Raw genomic sequence first — 18,743 nt, forward strand, 5'->3', positions numbered from 1 at the left:
TGGCGTTTGAACGCCAGAACTGAGCTTCCATTGGGCATTTAACGCCAGCTCCTTGCCTGTTTCTGGCGTTTGAACACCAGAGTTATTCCTCTCTGGGCTCTTACTGTCCTCAGAGGGATTTTGGATAATATTCTGCTCATCCTCTTTCAGTTGTTCTTTCCTTGGCTTTCTACTGCTCTGATGTGAGGTATTTAATGTTTTCTCACTTCTTAATTGAACTGCCTGGCACTCTTCTGTTATCTGCTTTGATAACTGTCGTTTTGTATGATTCAATTGTGCCTCCATATTTTTATTAGCATTTTTAGTGTCTTGTAGCATCTCCTTGAATTCTGCTAGCTGTTTTGTTAGAAAGCACAATTGTTGATTGAGTTTAGCAACCTGTTCTGGAGGACCAAGTTCAGTAGATACTGCTTTGGCTTCTTCTTTTATGGAGCACCCATTACTTATGTACAGATGCTGGTTTCTAGAAACTATATCAATAAGCTCTTGAGCCTCTTCAATAGTTTTCCTCATGTGTATAGATCCACCAGCTGAGTGGTCTAGGAACATCTGAGCTCCTTCTGTAAGCCCAGAGTAGAAGATGTCCAATTACACCCACTCTGAAAACATTTCAGAGGGGCATTTCCTTAGCATCCCTCTGTACCTCTTCCAAGCGTTATAAAGGATTCATTATCCTCTTGTTTAAAGCCTTGGATGTCCAGCCTTAGCTGTGTCATCCTTTTTGGAGGAAAATATTGATTCAGGAATTTGTCTGATAACTGTTTCCATGTCCTTATGCTTGCTGTGGGTTGGTTATTTAACCACCTTATAGCATGATCTTTTATAGCAAACGGAAACAGTAACAGTCTGTATACATCCTGACCTACCTCCTTGTCACGTACTGTGTCAGCAATTTGCAAGAATTGTGCCAGAAACTCAGTAGGTTTGATAAACCACTATTTTATGGTTTATAATGTGCTTAATTGTGTGGTTTTATCATGATCTTTACCTACTTATTCATATGATTAGCATACATTTTTATTTCCTTCCTAAAATTATTACATGATTGAAAACTTGCTTCCTAGAGACTTTTAATTATGTATTTTAATTCGCCTTTATTTCATTCGATGCCGTGATCTGTGGGTTAAGTGTTTCAGGCTTTATAGGGCATGAATGAGTTGGAGATTGGAATGGAAGCTTACAAAAATGGAAGGAACACAAGAAATTAAGGAGATGACCAGCGAGAAGTGACGCGGCCTCATGGCTCACGCGACCGCGCGGATTGGAATAGCACAAGTGACGCGGAGGCATGGACGACGCGCCCACGTGGCAAAGCAAAACGCCGCATGATGCGTCCGTATGAATGACGTGATCGCGTGACATGCGCGATCTGCATAATCTGCAGAATTCGCTGGGGGCGATTTTGGGCCCTGTTTTGACCCAGTTTTCGGCCCGGAAAGGAAGACTAGAGCCAGAGGACATGCAGAAACCAAAAACAACATTCATTCTACATAGTTTTAGTTTTTAGATCTAGTTTACTCCTCCTCTAGGTTTTTCTCTCTACACATTCATAGTTCTTAGGATTTTTATTTTCTATTGTTCTTTGCATTGGGATATCGAGAAGAGTTATTACCTCATCAAGACTTCGTCATTCTAGTTCATTTTCTTTACTTGGCTTTACTCTACCATGTCCTTTAATTTACTCAATTTTATTATTGAATTATTTTAAAATTTATTAATACAAGAGTTACTTTTATTTTTAATTGATTCCTTTGAGTTTTATTTATCATGTCTTTCATTAGTTCCTTTTTCTATGTTATGTGTTCCATAATCACAATGAGCGAGTAGTTCCCTAACTTGATGGGGAGTTGATTGAAAGGAACCCTTGAGTTGTAATACTCAAAAGAGAGTTTGTAATTGGGTTCATTGTTGGATGGCTCTCTAGTCACTAATGCCAATCCTTCCAAGTAAGCGGATTGGGACTTGTGAGTAGAAACATCATTCCAACTTGTTTGACTTTCCCTTATTTAGTAAGGGATAACTAAACAGAACGACCTTCAATTATCAATTAATCTTGAGAGTACTGCAACAAGAATAGGGCTTCTAACTAATCTACTCCCAGTCAAGGCTTTTATTTAAATTACTTAATTTCTCCAATTTAATTTCCTGTTTATTCAACTCAAACTCTTTCTGAAAATATCTGATTAATAAAGTAGCACACCTTTCTGCAACTCGTTGGGAGACGACCTAGGATTCATACTCCCAGTATTTTTATTTTAATTTTTGTGACAACCTTTCTAAATTGATAAGCGGATTTCTGGTTAGTTAAGAACTATACTTGCAACGCATAACTTATATCAATTCTTAATTAGCCGATTTTTGCCACGTCACTTTTTGGCGCCGTTGTCGGGGAGTTGCAATAGAGTGCTAAAGTTACTAATTGGATTCTATTTATTTGTATTTTATTTTATCTTGCTACCATGAGCTGCTTGTTTCTTTCGTTAGATGACGCGTTCACTTCCTGATCCAAGCTTGCTAGTATTCGATCCTGAGATTGAAAGAACTATTTCACGAATAAGGCAAGCTCGACGTCGGTTAGTCCTCTCTGAGGGCGGATCTGAAACGTCACTTGAGAAAGAAACCCGCACCCGTTCTACTGATTTGGCTGATTTACGTGCAGGTAACATGGCAGCAGCTAGGAGAGTTACTATCCAGGAGGCTGGAGCCCTTGATTTTACAATGCAACCATTTCAAGCGCATCATTCAGCGGTGGCCACAGACTTTGAAATAAAGACCGCACTGCTCAATTTGATGCCCAAGTTTCATGGCTTGCCTGCTCAAGAGCCTATCAAGCACCTGAGAGATTTTCAAGCAGCCTGTTCTACTGTCAGGCGTGATGGTGCAGATGAAACTTCCATTTTGCTGAAAGCTTTCCCATTTTCTCTTGAGGGGAAGGCAAGAGAGTGGTACTACACTCAACCAGCAGCAACTGTATCCAACTGGGATACACTGAGAAGAGAATTCTTGGAAAAATTCTTTCCAGCTGAAGTTATTGATAAACTGAGGAAAGACATTTCCATGATTGTTTAGGATGAATCTGAGACTCTCTATGAATACTGGGAGCGCTTCAATAATCTTCTGAAAGCATGCCCCCACCATATGATTGACAAGATAGTATTACTCGGTTACATCACACAAGGCATGAGGCCCCAAGATAAGACCACATTGGAAAGTGCTAGCAATGGGTCTATGAAAAAGTACAAGACCACTGATGAGGCATGGCAATTGATCAGCGACTTAGCTGAATCTACTCGGAATCACAGGCAGAAATAAGGCCGTTCAAAAGTCGTTGTAGAAGTATCCTCTAGCAAAGAGACTACTGCTCTGACTCAGAGTATCTATGAAATGACCAATTTGCTGAAGCAGATGCAATTGAATCAACAACAAGTTCAGCAAGCTCAACCTTCTCCACCACAGCAAAACCAACAGTTAGTCCCACAGAGAGTTTGCAGAATCTGTGCTGATTATAGCCACTATATTGATGAGTGTCCGCAGCTCCAGCAGGAAGACAACATTGTAGCAGCCACTCATAACTTCTATGACCGCCCCAACCAAGGGTACAATCAAGGTGGCAATTACAACCATGGATGGCAGGACAATTCTAACCAGAATTAGAGGGACAACAATAATAGAGGAGGCAGAGATAATCAGGAAAATCAGAGGTGGAATAATAACAACAACAAGCAGCAGAACCAGAACCAGCCTTACAGAGCATCTCACCTGAGACAGTCCCAAGGACCACAGAATACCCAACAGTAGACCTCTCAAATTACTTATCCTTCCTCATCTTCTAATGATGATTTACTACAATCCATTGATCGGAGACAACAGACCATGGAAAATAACATTAATGCCACTCTAAATGGTCTGAACGCTACTTTGCAAGCTCTTGTCTCACAGATTGGATCAATGAATAACTCCAATAACCAGCCTTTGAGCTCCAGTAGAATCCCCTCTCAACCATTACCCAATCCCAAGGGTGGCATTAATACCATCACCCTGAGGTCCGGAACCACACTGCAAGAGAGGAATCAAGAGGAGCCAAGCCTACCAGAACATGCCTCAGCTGAAGAGGTAGTGGAAATAGAAGATGCTGAAGAGGAAGAGGACATACAGGACATAGCTGAAAAAGAAGAAGTTCAACCACAGGAGGAAGCATCACAGGGTGCAGATACTGCAGGAGACACCACTCCTATCCCATTTCCACAACTTGCAAGGAAGCCCAGGAAGCAGCTGGAACCTGATCCCAAAATGGTAGAGATATTCAAAAAGGTTGAGGTAATTGTTCCTCTTTTTTATGTTATTCAACAGGTACCTAAATATGCAAAGTTTCTAAAACATTTATGCATACATAAAGACAAAATTAATGAATTAGAAACTATTCCTTTAGGTAGTTCCATATCTGCTTTAATGGGAGGTTTACCTGAAAAGTGTAGTGACCCAGGTCCTTGTATAGTTAATTGTAATATTGGTGGTGTGATAATTTCTGACTGCATGTGTGATTTAGGAGCATGTGTGAGTATAATGCCTTTGTCTATATATGATATCTTGAGGCTCCCTCCCTTAAAAAGGTCGGCAACTCGTTTTGTGTTAGCAGATAAGAGCATTATTACAGTGGTTGGAGTTACTGAAGATGTATTAGTGGACATTAAAGGACTCACATTCCCCACTGATTTTTATATTCTGGAGATACCCCAAAATGACTCAGAGAAGCCATCATCAATCCTACTTGGAAGACTATTCCTAAAGACATCTAAGTTCAAATTGGATGCTTTTTCAGGAACATACTTTTTTGAAATAGATGGCCGATTAGTAAGTTTCAATCTGAATCGAGTTATGAAGCACCCTTCAGAAGATCATTCTATCTTCCAGTGTGACATTATAGATGAAACCGTGGCTGAAGTTCACCAGGAGGAGTTAGAAGAGAAGCACACAGGACAAGGTCCAAGTGTGGGGACATTCTCAGAGGACAATGACAGTGCTTTCCCATTGTTGCCAGCTCCAAACAACCCAGAGCCTGACCATAACCAGAATTTAGTGGCAGACCACTTGAGTCACCTTGAGCACATTTCAGATGACCCCACTCCTATAGCAGATAATTTCCTATTTGATAACCTGCAAGCAGTATCCGAGGTAGTCCCTTGGTATGCACCTGTAGCTAATTATCTAGTTAGCCGCACTTTTCCTCCAAACTTTTCTAAGCATCAAAGAGACAAGCTGAAAAGTGAGTCTAAATATTATATATGGGATGACCCATATTTATGGAGATGTGGCGCTGACCAGGTAATTAGAAGGTGTCTGCCTCAATCAGAATTCCAGTCCATCTTAGAGACCTGTCACTCATCTGAGAGTGGAGGACATTTTGGCCCTCAAAGAATAGCTAGAAAAATCTTAGACTGTGGATTCTGGTGGCCTATACTTTTTAAAGACGCTGCTGAATTTTGTAGATCTTGTTTTCCATGCCAAAAATTTGGTAATATATCCAGGAGGGATGAAATGCCTCAACAAATTATGCTTTTCTGTGAAATTTTTGACGTTTGGGGCATTGACTTCATGGGTCCATTTCCAAATTCTAATGGTTATTTTTATATATTGTTAGCTGTGGATTATGTTTCCAAATGGGTGGAAGCAATTCCTACCCGCACTGATGATGCTAACACTATTATTTCCTTTGTGAGAAACCACATTATTTGTCGCTTCGGATCACCACGAGCAATCGTGAGCGATCAAGGCACCCATTTTTGTAACAGGAGACTAACAGGATTAATGAAGAAGCATGGAATAATTCATAAGGTTACAACAGCATACCATCCTCAGACTAATGGGCAAGCCGAGGTGTCAAACAGAGAGATAAAGCATATCTTGCAGAAGATAGTCAAACCTCATAGAAGAGATTGGAGCACCAGGCTACAAGATGCACTTTGGGCGTATAGGACCGCATACAAGACACCCATTGGGATGAGTCCTTTTTGCTTAGTTTATGGAAAGGCTTGTCATCTCCCTGTTGAAGTCGAGCACAAAGCCTTTTGGGCAGAAAAGGAGTACAACATGGGAATTGAGGAAGCCAGAGCGGAAAGGAAATTGCAACTACAAGAATTGGAAAGCCTTCGCCTAGAAGCTTATGAGAATTCAAGACTATACAAGGAGAAGATGAAGGCTGTACATGATCAGCACATTAAGAGAAAAGAGTTTAAACCTGGAGACTTAGTCCTCCTTTACAAATCTCGACTGAGGCTCATGCCAGGCAAGTTGAGATCAAGATGGGATGGTCCATACAGAGTAGAGAAGGCCGAACCGTACGGAGTTTATCACCTAAGCCATCCTTCCAGCTCTGAACTTATCAAAGTTAATGGACATCGTTTAAAGCTGTACCATGGAGAGCGGATGCAAAAAAACAAGGAGCTTGAGATCTTCCTCTTGGAAGATCCTTATATAGCCGAAGATTGAGCTAATGGAGCGTCCAACTTACGGACGTTAAAGCAAAGTGCTAGGTGGGAGACAACCCACCATGGTATGATCGTTCTTTTCTTTATTTTTAGTTTTTCTATTTAATAACTCTTCTCTTTTTTAGTACATTTCGTGAATTTGCATTTACATACCTTTATTTTTAATTGAAAAAAAATGTTACGCGACGCGACCGCATCACTGACGCGTCCGCTTCGCAAGGAGATGGGAGAAAATAAAAAACAAACAGAGAGTCATGCAGGAGCGTGGCTGGAGGCGTGCCAATGGCACAAATTGCCCCACGCGACCGCGTCGCCGACGCGTCCGCGTCACATGGGAATATTGGCCTCCCACGCGACCGCGTGACCCACGCGGCCGCGTGCCCTAGAATTCGACGACAAAAGGGTGCACGCCCGAAAGTTGTGCTAGAGTGGTGCTGGATTGGTGCTGAACACACAATCCTTCCCATGCGGCCGCGTGACCGATGCGACTGCGTCATATCCTTCTAATGACCACTCACGCGATTGCATGCCCCACGCGATCGCGTCACCCAATATTTGGCAATTAATGATTTTGAACAGAGAGTTGTGCGAGTGCGAGGCTGCCCTCGCGCCAGTGGCATAAAACGGGTCACGCGACCGCGTGACCGACGCGACCGCGTCAATCAGTATCAGCGCAAGTCGCGTGACCGCGTGCCCCACGCGACCGCGTCGATTGCGCCGCACAGCTTCCCTGATTTGCCACTTATCTTATCTTTTTCTCCTCAAATCCTATTTTCTCTTTTCCCTCCTTATTTCTTCCTCCTCCCTTCTTCCTTCTTCCTTCTTCCTTCTTCCTTCTTCCTTCTTCCTTCTTTCTCACTTTTTACACCCTCACTCTCTCTCTCTCCCCCATCAACAAGGTTTTCTTTTTTCTTCTTCTCTCCTTACTTTTTTATTTTTCTTCTTATTTTTCTATGTTATCTTTTTTTCTTTTCTTTTTACTTTCATTATTCATGTTTTCTTCCTTTTTACTTGGTGTTAGATATTTATTTGAGTCATTATTTCTCATTATATGCTTGTGGATTGTTCTAAATTTGTTTAACAATTATATATTACTTTTTAAAGGGTTGCTTGCATGTTCAATTTAATACTTTTCATACATTATTTCACCATGCATGCTATGTGTTTGTGAAAAAGTCCATATGGCATTTTGCACTTTTCTCCGTTATTCTACTCTACTATTAAATGCCCGTTTTTCACAAAACTCCTTTTATATTTTATTCGTTATAAATAATTGTCAATACAAATGTGATGGTTTGTTACGAGTGATGCTTGATCTATGCTACTCATGCCTTTGCCAGCATGCCAATAAACACCTTGCATTCACTTGTCATCATATGCACTAACTATTTTCCATTGATGACTTTTCACATGTAGTCTTGACCATGTGATAACATCATTTACCTTTTTATGTGCATTCATAACCACCATTTTCCGTTCTCTTCCTTGCTCTATCTCTTTGAATTTAATTTACTTTCTCTCCCCTTTTTTCAGAATGGCCTCCAAGAAAGAAAAAGAGAAAGCTACTCCCAAATCAACAGCAAGAAGAGGAACAAAAAGAACATTAGTAGCAGAACCCTCTTCAACTGCGGTTAAACCCTCCACAAAGAGACTTAAGAGGATTATAAGGGTTGATGATAAAGAAAAAGCCTTCCCAGCAAAGGACACTGCATGATTTTCCAAACCATATCGCTACCTTTGTTGAGCCGCAAATTGCACAAATACAATGGGGTTTCCTACAGAGACAGCCGAGGCAGGTCAATCTTTCTTGGGTAGTGGAGTTCTACTCTAACTTCCACCTGCCAACCCTACAGTCTGTCTTTGTTCGTCAGAAATAAGTCCCCATTACAGAAGAGACCATTCAAAAAGCTCTAGGTCTTCCCCCTATTCCAGAAGGTTTGGACACCTTTCAAGAAGCCGCACTCAAGTGCAAGATGTACCAATTTGACTGGGACGCTGTTCTCAGAGTTATCGCACTACCTGGCAGCCGATGGATCTACGGTTACCATCGTACCCGCCCTAAGGGAATTTCGGCTTCAGCACTTACCTTGGAGGCTCGCGTATGAGCACAGATCATGTCCCATTACGTCTTTCCGAGCACTCACGAGTCCTCCTTCACTGCAGACATGGCCGTCCTACTATGGTGCATCCTTACAGACCAGCCTCTGAACCTCCCAAGACACATCCAGAATGCCATGGGAATTTGGATACCTACTCATGTGAAACTATATGAATTAAAAATCTATGTGCATTGATAAGCTATGTTTATTTTTATGCTTATATAAAAAAAATCAAAATATTTAATAAATAAATAAGGGGACAAAATTACCCCAACGTTAAGTTAAGAATTCAAAGGTCAATGCATGTATGATAAAATTAAAATAAAAGTTGATACATGAGTATGGAATGTGAAAGAGAAATTCTGGGTAGCTAGGTATGAATTCTAAAGTTATATAGAATATATATAGGTATGTTAAAGCTTGGGTTAATTAAAGATTCAGTTTATAAGCTTACTTAGCCATATATGTATCCTTACCATTACCTTGGCCCCATTACAACCTTGAAAAGACCTCATGGTGTTTGCATTGGTATATCAAATGTTGTTGATTGATTAGGAGAAGAACAAAAATTAGAAAGCATGATTAGAAAAGGATAGAGTGATTGCCCTTTACACTAGAGAGATTAGAGCGTACATACATCATCAGTGAGGGTTTAATGCTTAAAATTCTATATTCCCTGCTTTCATGAGCTACCTTCTTGCATCTTTATCTGTTCTTACTGCATGAGAATTGAATTAGTGGAATTTGATTTGTAATTGTTTTGAAGAGCTTATTTATTATTGATTAAGTGGACAAAAATCATATAGTTGCATTCATATATATAGGTTGCATTGCATTGCATGAGTTTTACATGTTCCTACTCATTTATTTTATGTCCTTCAATTAAGCATGAGGACATGCTAATGTTTAAGTGTGGGGAGGTTGATAAACCACTATTTTATGGTTTATAATGTGTTTAATTATGTGGTTTTATCATGATCTTTACCCACTTATTCATATGATTAGCATGCATTTATATTTCCTTCCTAAAATTATTACATGATTGAAAACTTGCTTCCTAGAGACTTTTAATTATGTATTTTAATTTTCCTTTATTCCATTCGATACCGTGATCTGTGTGTTAAGTGTTTCAAGCTTTATAGGGCATGAATGAGTTGAAGATTGGAAAGGAAGCTTGCAAAAATGGAAGGAACACAAGAAATTAAGGAGATGACCAGCGAGAAGTGACACGGCCGCATGGCTCATGCGACCGCGCGGAAGAGAGGAAATCGCAGTGACGCGGCCGCATGGCTCACACGACCGCGCGGATTGGAATAGCACAAGTGACGCGGAGGTGTGGACGACGTGCCCGCGTGGCAAAGTAAAACGCCGCATGACGCGTCCGCATGAATGACACGATCGCGTGACATGGGCGATCTGCATAATCTGCAAAATTCGCTGGGGGCGATTTTGGGCCCTGTTTTGACCCAGTTTTTGGCCCGGAAAGGCAGACTAGAGCCAGAGAACATGCAAAAACCAAAAACAATATTCATTCTACACAGTTTTAGTTTTTAGATCTAGTTTACTCCTCCTCTAGGTTTTTCTCTCTACACATTCATAGTTCTTAGGATTTTTATTTTCTATTGTTCTTTGCATTGGGATATCGAGAAGAGTTATTACCTCATCAAGACTTTGTCATTCTAGTTCGTTTTCTTTACTTGGCTTTACTCTTCCATGTCCTTTAATTTACTCAATTTTATTATTGAATTATTTTAGAATTTATTAATACAAGAGTTATTTTTATTTTTAATTGATTCCTTTGAGTTTTATTTATCATGTCTTTCATTAGTTCCCTTTTCTATGTTATGTGTTCCATAATCACAATGAGCGAGTAGTTCCCTAACTTGATGGGGAGTTGATTGAAAGGAACCCTTGAGTTGGAATAGTCAAAAGAGAGATTGTAATTGGGTTCATTGTTGGATGGCTCTCTAGTCACTAACGCCAATCCTTCCAAGTAAGCGGATTGGGACTTGTGAGTAGAAACATCATTCCAACTTGTTTGACTTTTCCTTATTTAGTAAGGGATAACTAAATAGAACGACCTTCAATTATCAATTAATCTTGAGAGTACTGCAACAAGAATAGGGCTTCCAACTAATCTACTCCCAGTCAAGGCTTTTATTTAAATTACTTAATTTTCCCAATTTAATTTCCTGTTTATTCAACTCAAACTCTTTCTGAAAATATCTGATTAATAAAGTAGCACATCTTTCTGCAACTCGTTGGGAGACGACCTGGGATTCATACTCCCAGTATTTTAATTTTAATTTTTGTGACAACCTTTCTAAATTGATAAGCGGATTTCTAGTTGGTTAAGAACTATACTTGCAACGCACAAATTATATCAATTCTTAATTAGCCAATTTTTGCCACGTCAAGGTTCTTCATGTGGAAGATCGGAATACTGGCAGTTTTGCTGCACCATGACAATGAGCTGAGGATTTAGCTCAAAACTGTCTGCTTTGATGGGAAGTATACAGATGCTACTCCCATATGCAGTAGTAGTGGGATTAGCATATGATCCCAAAGTCCTTCTGGACTGTTCATTTGCACTTAGATCCATGATGGATAAAATGGAATTGAGATGAATTGCAAAGAAAATATATTTTTGTTTTTATTTTATTGAAGTAGAACAAACCAAATTATTAAGATAAATAAAAATAATAAGATAAAATAAAATAAAATAATTAGAATTTAAAATGTAAATTTCGAAAACTTAGAGAAAAATAAATTTGAAAGTGAAAATAATTGCTTAATTGAGAAGATCTGAAAAACTTTGGATATGATTTTTGAAAAAGATTTTGAATTTTGAAAAGATTTGATTTTTAAAATAAAAATCTGAATTTTTAAAAGTAATTTTCGAAAATTCAATTTAAATTAAAGAGAAAAGATATTTTTGAATTTAATGAGGAAAGAGAAAAACAATAAAATAACACAAGACTTAAAATTTTTAGATCTAATGCTCCTTGTTTTTCGAAAGCTTTGGAGGGAAAACACCAAGGAACACCAAAGTTAAAGGTTTTAAGATCAAAACACAAAGAAGCCTCAAGAACACTTTGAAGACTCACAAGAACATAAAAAGAACACCAAACTTAAAAGTTTGACATGAGATTTAATCAAAGAAAAATTAATTTTTTTTTGAAAAAGTTTTAAAAGGAAAATTCCCAATTACATAAACACAACGCTCTAGCCAATTGAGTTATAAATTTAAAGTGTTTTAATAAAGGTATTTAAGGTATAAAATATTTTTTTTGGATACTAATAATTCGAAAATGCACAAGAAAAACAAGAAAAATCACAAAACAAGAAAAACTAAAGATCAAACAAGGAAAATAAACAAGAACAACTTGAAGATCAAGAAAGAACAATGAACACAAATTCAAAAATTTAAAAGAAAATAAAAACATGCAATTGACACCAAACTTAAAATATGAAGATAAACTCAAACAGAAAAACTCAATTTTTAGTTTATAAAATTTTCGAAAAAAATTAAAAAAGAGAAAATAAGGATTTAAAAAAAATTTCAACCAAAAACAATAATAGAAGACTCTAAACCAAAAAGAAAAATTTTTCCTAATCTAAGCAACAAAATAAATCGTCAGTTGTCCAAACTCGAACACTCCCCGGCAACGGCGCCAAAAACTTGGTGCACGAATTGTAAATCACACTTTTCATAACTCGTACCACTAACCAGCAAGTGCACTGGGTCGTCCAAGTAATACCTTACGTGAGTAAGGGTCGATCCCACGGAGATTGTCGGCTTGAAGCAAGCTATGGTTATTTTGTATTCCTTAGCCAGGAAATCAATTATAATTATTAGTTTGGATTGCAAAAATAAAAGAGCATGAATTAAATACTTGTTATGCAGTAATGGAGAATATGTTGGAGTTTTGGAGATGCTTTATCTTCTGAATCTCTGCTTTCCCCCTGTCTTCTTCTTCACGCACGCAAGGTTCCTCCTATGGCAAGCTGTGTGTTGGTGGATCACTGTTGTCAATGGCTACCATCTGTCCTTTCAGTGAAAATGGTCCAGGTGCACTGTCACCGCACAGCTAATCATCTGTCAGTTCTCACTCATGCTGGAATAGGATCCATTGATCCTTTTGTGTCTGTCACTACGCCCAACCCTTGTGAGTTTGAAGCTCGTCACAGTCATTCAATCCCTGAATCCTACTCGGAATACCACAGACAAGGTTTAGACTTTCCGGATTCTCAAGAATGCTGCCAATGGATTCTAACTTATACCACGAAGATTCTAATTAAGGAATCCAAGAGATACTCATTCAATCGAAGGTAGAACGGAGGTGGTTGTCAGTCACGTGTTCATAGGTTGAGAATGGTGATGAATGTCACAGATCATAACATCCATCATATTGAAGTGCGAATGAACATCTTAGATAGAAACAAGCGTGTTTGAATAGAAAACAGAAATAATTGCATTAATTCATCGAGACACAGCAGAGCTCCTCACCCCCAACAATGGAGTTTAGAGACTCATGCCGTCAAAGAGTACAAATTTCAGATCTAAAATGTCATGAAGTACCAAATAAATCTCTAAAAGTTGTTTAAATACTAAACTAGTAACCTAGGTTTACAGAAAATGAGTAAACTATGATAGATAGTGCAGAAATCCACTTTTGGGGCCCACTTGGTGTGTGCTGGGGCTGAGACTTGAGCTTTACACGTGCTTAGGCTGTTTCTGGAGTTAAACGCCAGGTTGTAACCTGTTTTGGGTGTTTAACTCCAACTTGTAACCTGTTTCTGGCGTTTAACACCAGAATAGGGCAGAGTGCTGGCATTGAACACCAGTTTGCGTCATCTAAACTCGGGAAAAGTATGGACTATTATGTATTGCTGGAAAGCCCTGGATGTCTACTTTCCAACGCAATTGAGAGCGTACCATTTGGACTATTGTAGCTCCAGAAAATCCATTTCGAGTGCGAGGTCAGAATCCAACATCATCTGCAGTCCTTTTTCAGCCTCTGAATCAGAATTTGCTCAGGTCCCTCAATTTCAGCCAGAAATTACCTGAAATCACAGAAAAATACACAAACTCATAGTAAAATCCAAAAATATGATTTTTATTTAAAAACTAATAAAAATATACTAAGAACTAATCAAATCATACTAAAAACTATGTAAAAACACTGCCAAAAAGCGTATAAATTATCCGCTCATCAAAGAACACAGGTGGTTGTTAGGCACGCGATCTTACTATGAAGAACAGAGCTGATTGTGATGGATCATCCCATTTATCAAGTTGAAGAACGAATATACATCTTAGAATTGAATCAAACACGGATTGAAAAGAAACAGTAATACTTTTATTAATCCATAAAACTCAGCAGGGCTCCTCCCCTCAACCTAGGATGTTTAGAAACTCATACTGATAGAAAACATAATGTTAAATGAAATATGGTGTGTGTCTCCCTTATGAGAAGTGTAAAAGTTCTTTAAATACTAAACTAATAACTAAGGATTACATAAGAAAGGGTAAAAGAGTCTTTTAGGGCTAAAATCCTCTTCTGGGGCCCACTTGGTGAGTATTTGGCCTGAGATTTTATGAGATTCACGTGCTAGGAGGCCTCTAGGGTGTTCAACACTGGCTAGGGGTCCTCTGTGGGCGTTTGGATGCTGGTCTCCCACTTTGGACGCTGGATGCCTGGAATAGGGTAGGAGGCTGGCGTTGGATGCCCATTTTGGCCCTTCTATTTTGAAGCAAAGTATGGACAATTATATATTGCTGGAAAGATCTGGAAGTCAGCTTTCTATAGCCATTAAGAATGCTCTATTTGAACTTCTGTAGCTCCAGAAACGCTCTTCTGAGTGCAAAGAGGTCAGATCCAGACAGCATTTGCAGTGCTTTCTCTGTCTCTGAATTAGACTTTTGCTCCAGCTCCTCAATTTCAGCCAAAAATTACCTGAAATTACACAAAAACACAAAAACTCAAAGTAGAATCCATAAATGTGAATTTAATACTAAAACCTATGAAAACTTAATAAAAATTAAACAAAACATGCTAAAAACTATATTAAAATGATGCCAAAAAGCGTATAAAATATCTGCTCATCACCTATATTACTTTTAGTTGCTTGAGGACAAGAAACAGTTCATGTTTGGTGTTGTGATGCATGAGCATCTTTACCCTATTTTCTGTTTATTTTACGTTAGAATTTATTGAGTTTAATCATATTTTAGTGTTAAAATTCTCTTTGGATGCTACTTTAAGTTGTTTTAGTGTTTTAGTTATTTCAGGTAAAGTTCGGACAAGTTTGGCAGAGTTTTGTGTAAGAAAGAGAATAATTGGAGCTGTCCATCAAGGGCACTAAACGCCCAACTGACGTTTAATGCTAGGAACTCAAAATCCACAAGGAGCTTTCTGCCCTCACAGGCGCCAAATGCCACATTGTGGCGTGTGGCGTTTAGCGCCAAGCAATCCGGATCCACCTTCACTCTTGGAACATCTTTAGTTTGATTTAGCTTTTAATTATTGTTTTATCTTTTATTTCTGTAATTTTTATTTACAAACAAAATCTTTTAGGTTTAAAATTTATTATTTTATTTTAATTTCAAATCAAATTAGGTTAGATATAAAAAGGAAAAGATTCACCCTTCGGGGGGAGGGATCTCTTCTCATCTTCTCACTTCCGCACTTTCACATTTTCTGAACCCTAGTTTTCTCTCTAAAGCATGAGCCACTAAACCTCCTCGGTTAAGGTTAGGAGTTCTGTTTATTTCTATGGATTATGACTATTACTGTTCTATTTTAATTAATGTATTGATTCAGTTTTAAGGATTACTTTCGTTCTTCATTTTATGAATCTGGGTAGATCGGAACAATAACCTTTATTCTATATACATTCTTGTGATTCTTGGAAGAGATATCTCACCTAAACAACAGCTTGAAAGTAAATTCCTCCTAAATCGTTAATTACTTGAACTAATCAGGATACATGACATATAATCCTCTTAGCTTTAAGTAATTAGGGTTTTTGTGGCCATAAACTAGAATTGAACTTGACCCTCTAGTCGAAATTAAGTGACCAAGACATTGGCGGTTAACTAGGTTAGAGGAGACTAAATCACAAGACATTGGGGTTTAGTCATTGACAGTTTGCCATGAAATGAATCTTGCATGATTAAATTAGTTGGTAAGAAAACTTAATCCGGAAGAATAAACATCTCTGAACCCTTAACTATTTTCTCCCATATATTTCACACCAATCCTTTTATATGCTTTCTTACTTTCTGAAGTACTGTTTAATGCTTTTGAACCTTCAAAACATCACTTTCTGCTTTCCTGACTAAGACATCATTCGACCATTGTTGCTCAGTCCATCAATTCTCGTGGGATCGACCCTCACTCACCTGAGGTATTGCTTGGTACGACCCGGTGCACTTACCGTTTATGCTATTTGAATCCAAACCACTCAATTTAGCTCGTCTGACTAGCTTAATCACTCAACTGTTGTTACTTAGTCCATTAATCCTCATGGGATCGACACTCACTCACCTAAGTTATTACTTCGTATGATCCGGTTCACTTTTCGGTTAGTTTGTGGCATTCAAAATTCGCACCACGTATGCGAGCTACGTTTGCGTACGTGGACACTTAAAACAAAAAAGGGTTGCTGTGTTGTGTGTTACAAGTCGCGTTTGCATGGCTATAAAAACGACATTCTCATGTACGCATGCCAGTGTTGGGTACACAAGAGTGGTTGGCAGCAGCCAATCCCCACGTCGCATGCATTGTCCGCGTATGCATGCCTTGAAAACCCTAGAAAATTTTAAAAGGGGCAGAATTTTAGATTTTTGCCCCAAACTTTAAAGATACATAACTTTTTTGTTTTAAAATATTTCCACCCGTTCTTCAAAAGTCCTAAAGGTCTCGGACCCAATTTTCATTTAAATTAAGTTTCGTCAAAATTGAGGGTCCGGAGGCCAAGTTATGCTTTGTCAAAGTTTATTAAAAACAAGATTTTACCAAAAAATGACATGGTTCTCTATTTTTCCAAACGTCAACCAAAACCAAATTCAAACATACTCAAAATGATTATCAAAATACTACTACACACTACAATTTACTACTCACATATACTTCAAGCATTTCCACAGATATTTCACTTAATTTTCCATCTCTTCCACTCATAGTTCAACAAAATCAACAACTTTTAATCCAAAATTACAATCTCAACAAATTTACACTAATCCAACTCTTTATAAGCATCATTCATCACATATCATCAGCAATTCTCTTTGTCATACATTTTCATCAAAACTCATCATCAACATTTATAATCATAGTCATTCTTCATCAATTCAATAATTATCAACAATCATTATCAATTCAATCCTATCCTAAGGTCCACTAACCTAAGTTTCACGAAACATTACATATTACCTAAAGAAAACCGAAACCTTTCCAATTTCAAAATTAGCCTCTGATTTCTAATTTCAAATCAATTTTACCTTTTCAAATTATAAAATTCAATTTTCTACATTTATTTGCTCATAATTTAATTTGTTTTTTCACTCACAGTGCCAATCCAATTAGAGCTGGTACGCGCTTTTATGCGATAAATCAGATTTATACGCTAAATTCTGTTTTCTTCATTAAATTTTATATTTTAATATTTCTTATAATTAACAATTTATTTCAGACAATTAAATTATATTTTTATTATTATTTGAATTAGTTCCGATTCTTACAAGACGGCTATCAGACATATATTTGACGGAAACAGTTATTTTTTAGTCTGTGAAAGAGTTAAAAAATTTTTTTAGAAACACACGCTCTAATTTCAGTGACTTTTTAAGACTTTTTCTTGAGTTTATTTTTGGTAGGTTTCCTTCTATCTTTCTTGCATTCTTTTTACAAATTCTGAATTTTACGTTTATACAGTTTACTTTCATTTTAACGTTAATATATTTTTTTTGCATTTATTAATTTCATCATTTTCATTTAAAACCTTTTAGAAAACAACTTCAAGTAATGTTATTTATTTTATGCCGTTTATCAAGTCTGCGAACTTCTTCCTTTATTATATGTATTGACAAAATAAAAGATTTTGATGCCTATAAAATTGATATCCACAAAATGGAGTAAGTTTCACTACAAGATATTAAACTTCAAACTATTCTTATGGTTTGTGATTGATCATTTCTTTTAATTGCAAAAAATATGTACAACACAAATATACCTAGATTTTTAATTTACCCACTACCTACCTCTACTTCACGTGCACACATCTTTGATCCAAACGTCGATGTTACCTTATACTTTCGAGACTTTCTTTGTTCTATCATATAATCATAGTCATTGATTTTATTGATTATTTTATGTCTTTTTATAACTCAATTTTTCGTGCCAAATTTTTGCACGACACATAAAACCCAACAATTTAATTTCCACCAATTAAATTAATTTATGCTACTTTATATTGATTATGATTCTTACTTGATGGTTGAGGTATAACTCGCCCTTGTTGAGTTTTTATTTCGAGCTTCTTTGTTTCTGTTTCGAGCTTCTTCACTTCCAAGAGAGGCACACCTTGATGCAGAGAAAACAAAAATAAGAGGAGGTACCTGCAAAAAGCACTTTAACGCTTAAATCAATTTTTTGTAATTTTATTTTTAAGCAATATTCAACTTACCCCCAAATGAATTCCCCCTTCTCTTTTATATTGGGAGTTCGTGTTCCGAGTTTGTTCGTTACCAAATTATAGTGGTAACGTATGTAGATCATAACGTTTTGATTTGTCGTTGTGATTTTAATAGCCGACCTATAATATATCTGTCGAACTTTTCATAACCAACTTATAACGGTAATACCATAGCCCCCCAAGATGAGTTTAGTGAGATTTTAATAAAGCAAGTTGAGCTTTAAAATGACGATGTATAACTCGGCTTATACGTTTTAGGTCTGGAGCCCCCAGGTCAAGATACTTTATTAAAATGGAAAGTAAAAGAAAAATCAAAACAAAGTGATTTAGTGAGTTGAATAAATACATGGTGAGAGAGAATTGGTGACATCATTAAATAGGGTGCTTTACCTTTTCCACCTACCAATGCCATCTGGACCGTTGTTCTGATGGGATTTAATACTGGGGATCTCTGGTA

General features: G+C 37.5%; 1 non-coding gene across 1 annotated transcript; it reads right to left on the reverse strand.

The window, feature by feature from the left end:
• Positions 1-3,036: 3,036 nt before the first annotated feature.
• On the reverse strand, positions 3,037-3,144 carry LOC112745833 (small nucleolar RNA R71). The gene has a single exon (XR_003173741.1). It is a non-coding gene; the product is annotated as a small nucleolar RNA R71 (small nucleolar RNA).
• Between the last annotated feature and the right edge of the window lie 15,599 nt (positions 3,145-18,743).

This window comes from Arachis hypogaea, chromosome 14 (genome assembly GCF_003086295.3).
Source record: "Arachis hypogaea cultivar Tifrunner chromosome 14, arahy.Tifrunner.gnm2.J5K5, whole genome shotgun sequence".
In the NCBI taxonomy this organism is placed as follows: Eukaryota; Viridiplantae; Streptophyta; class Magnoliopsida; order Fabales; family Fabaceae; genus Arachis; species Arachis hypogaea.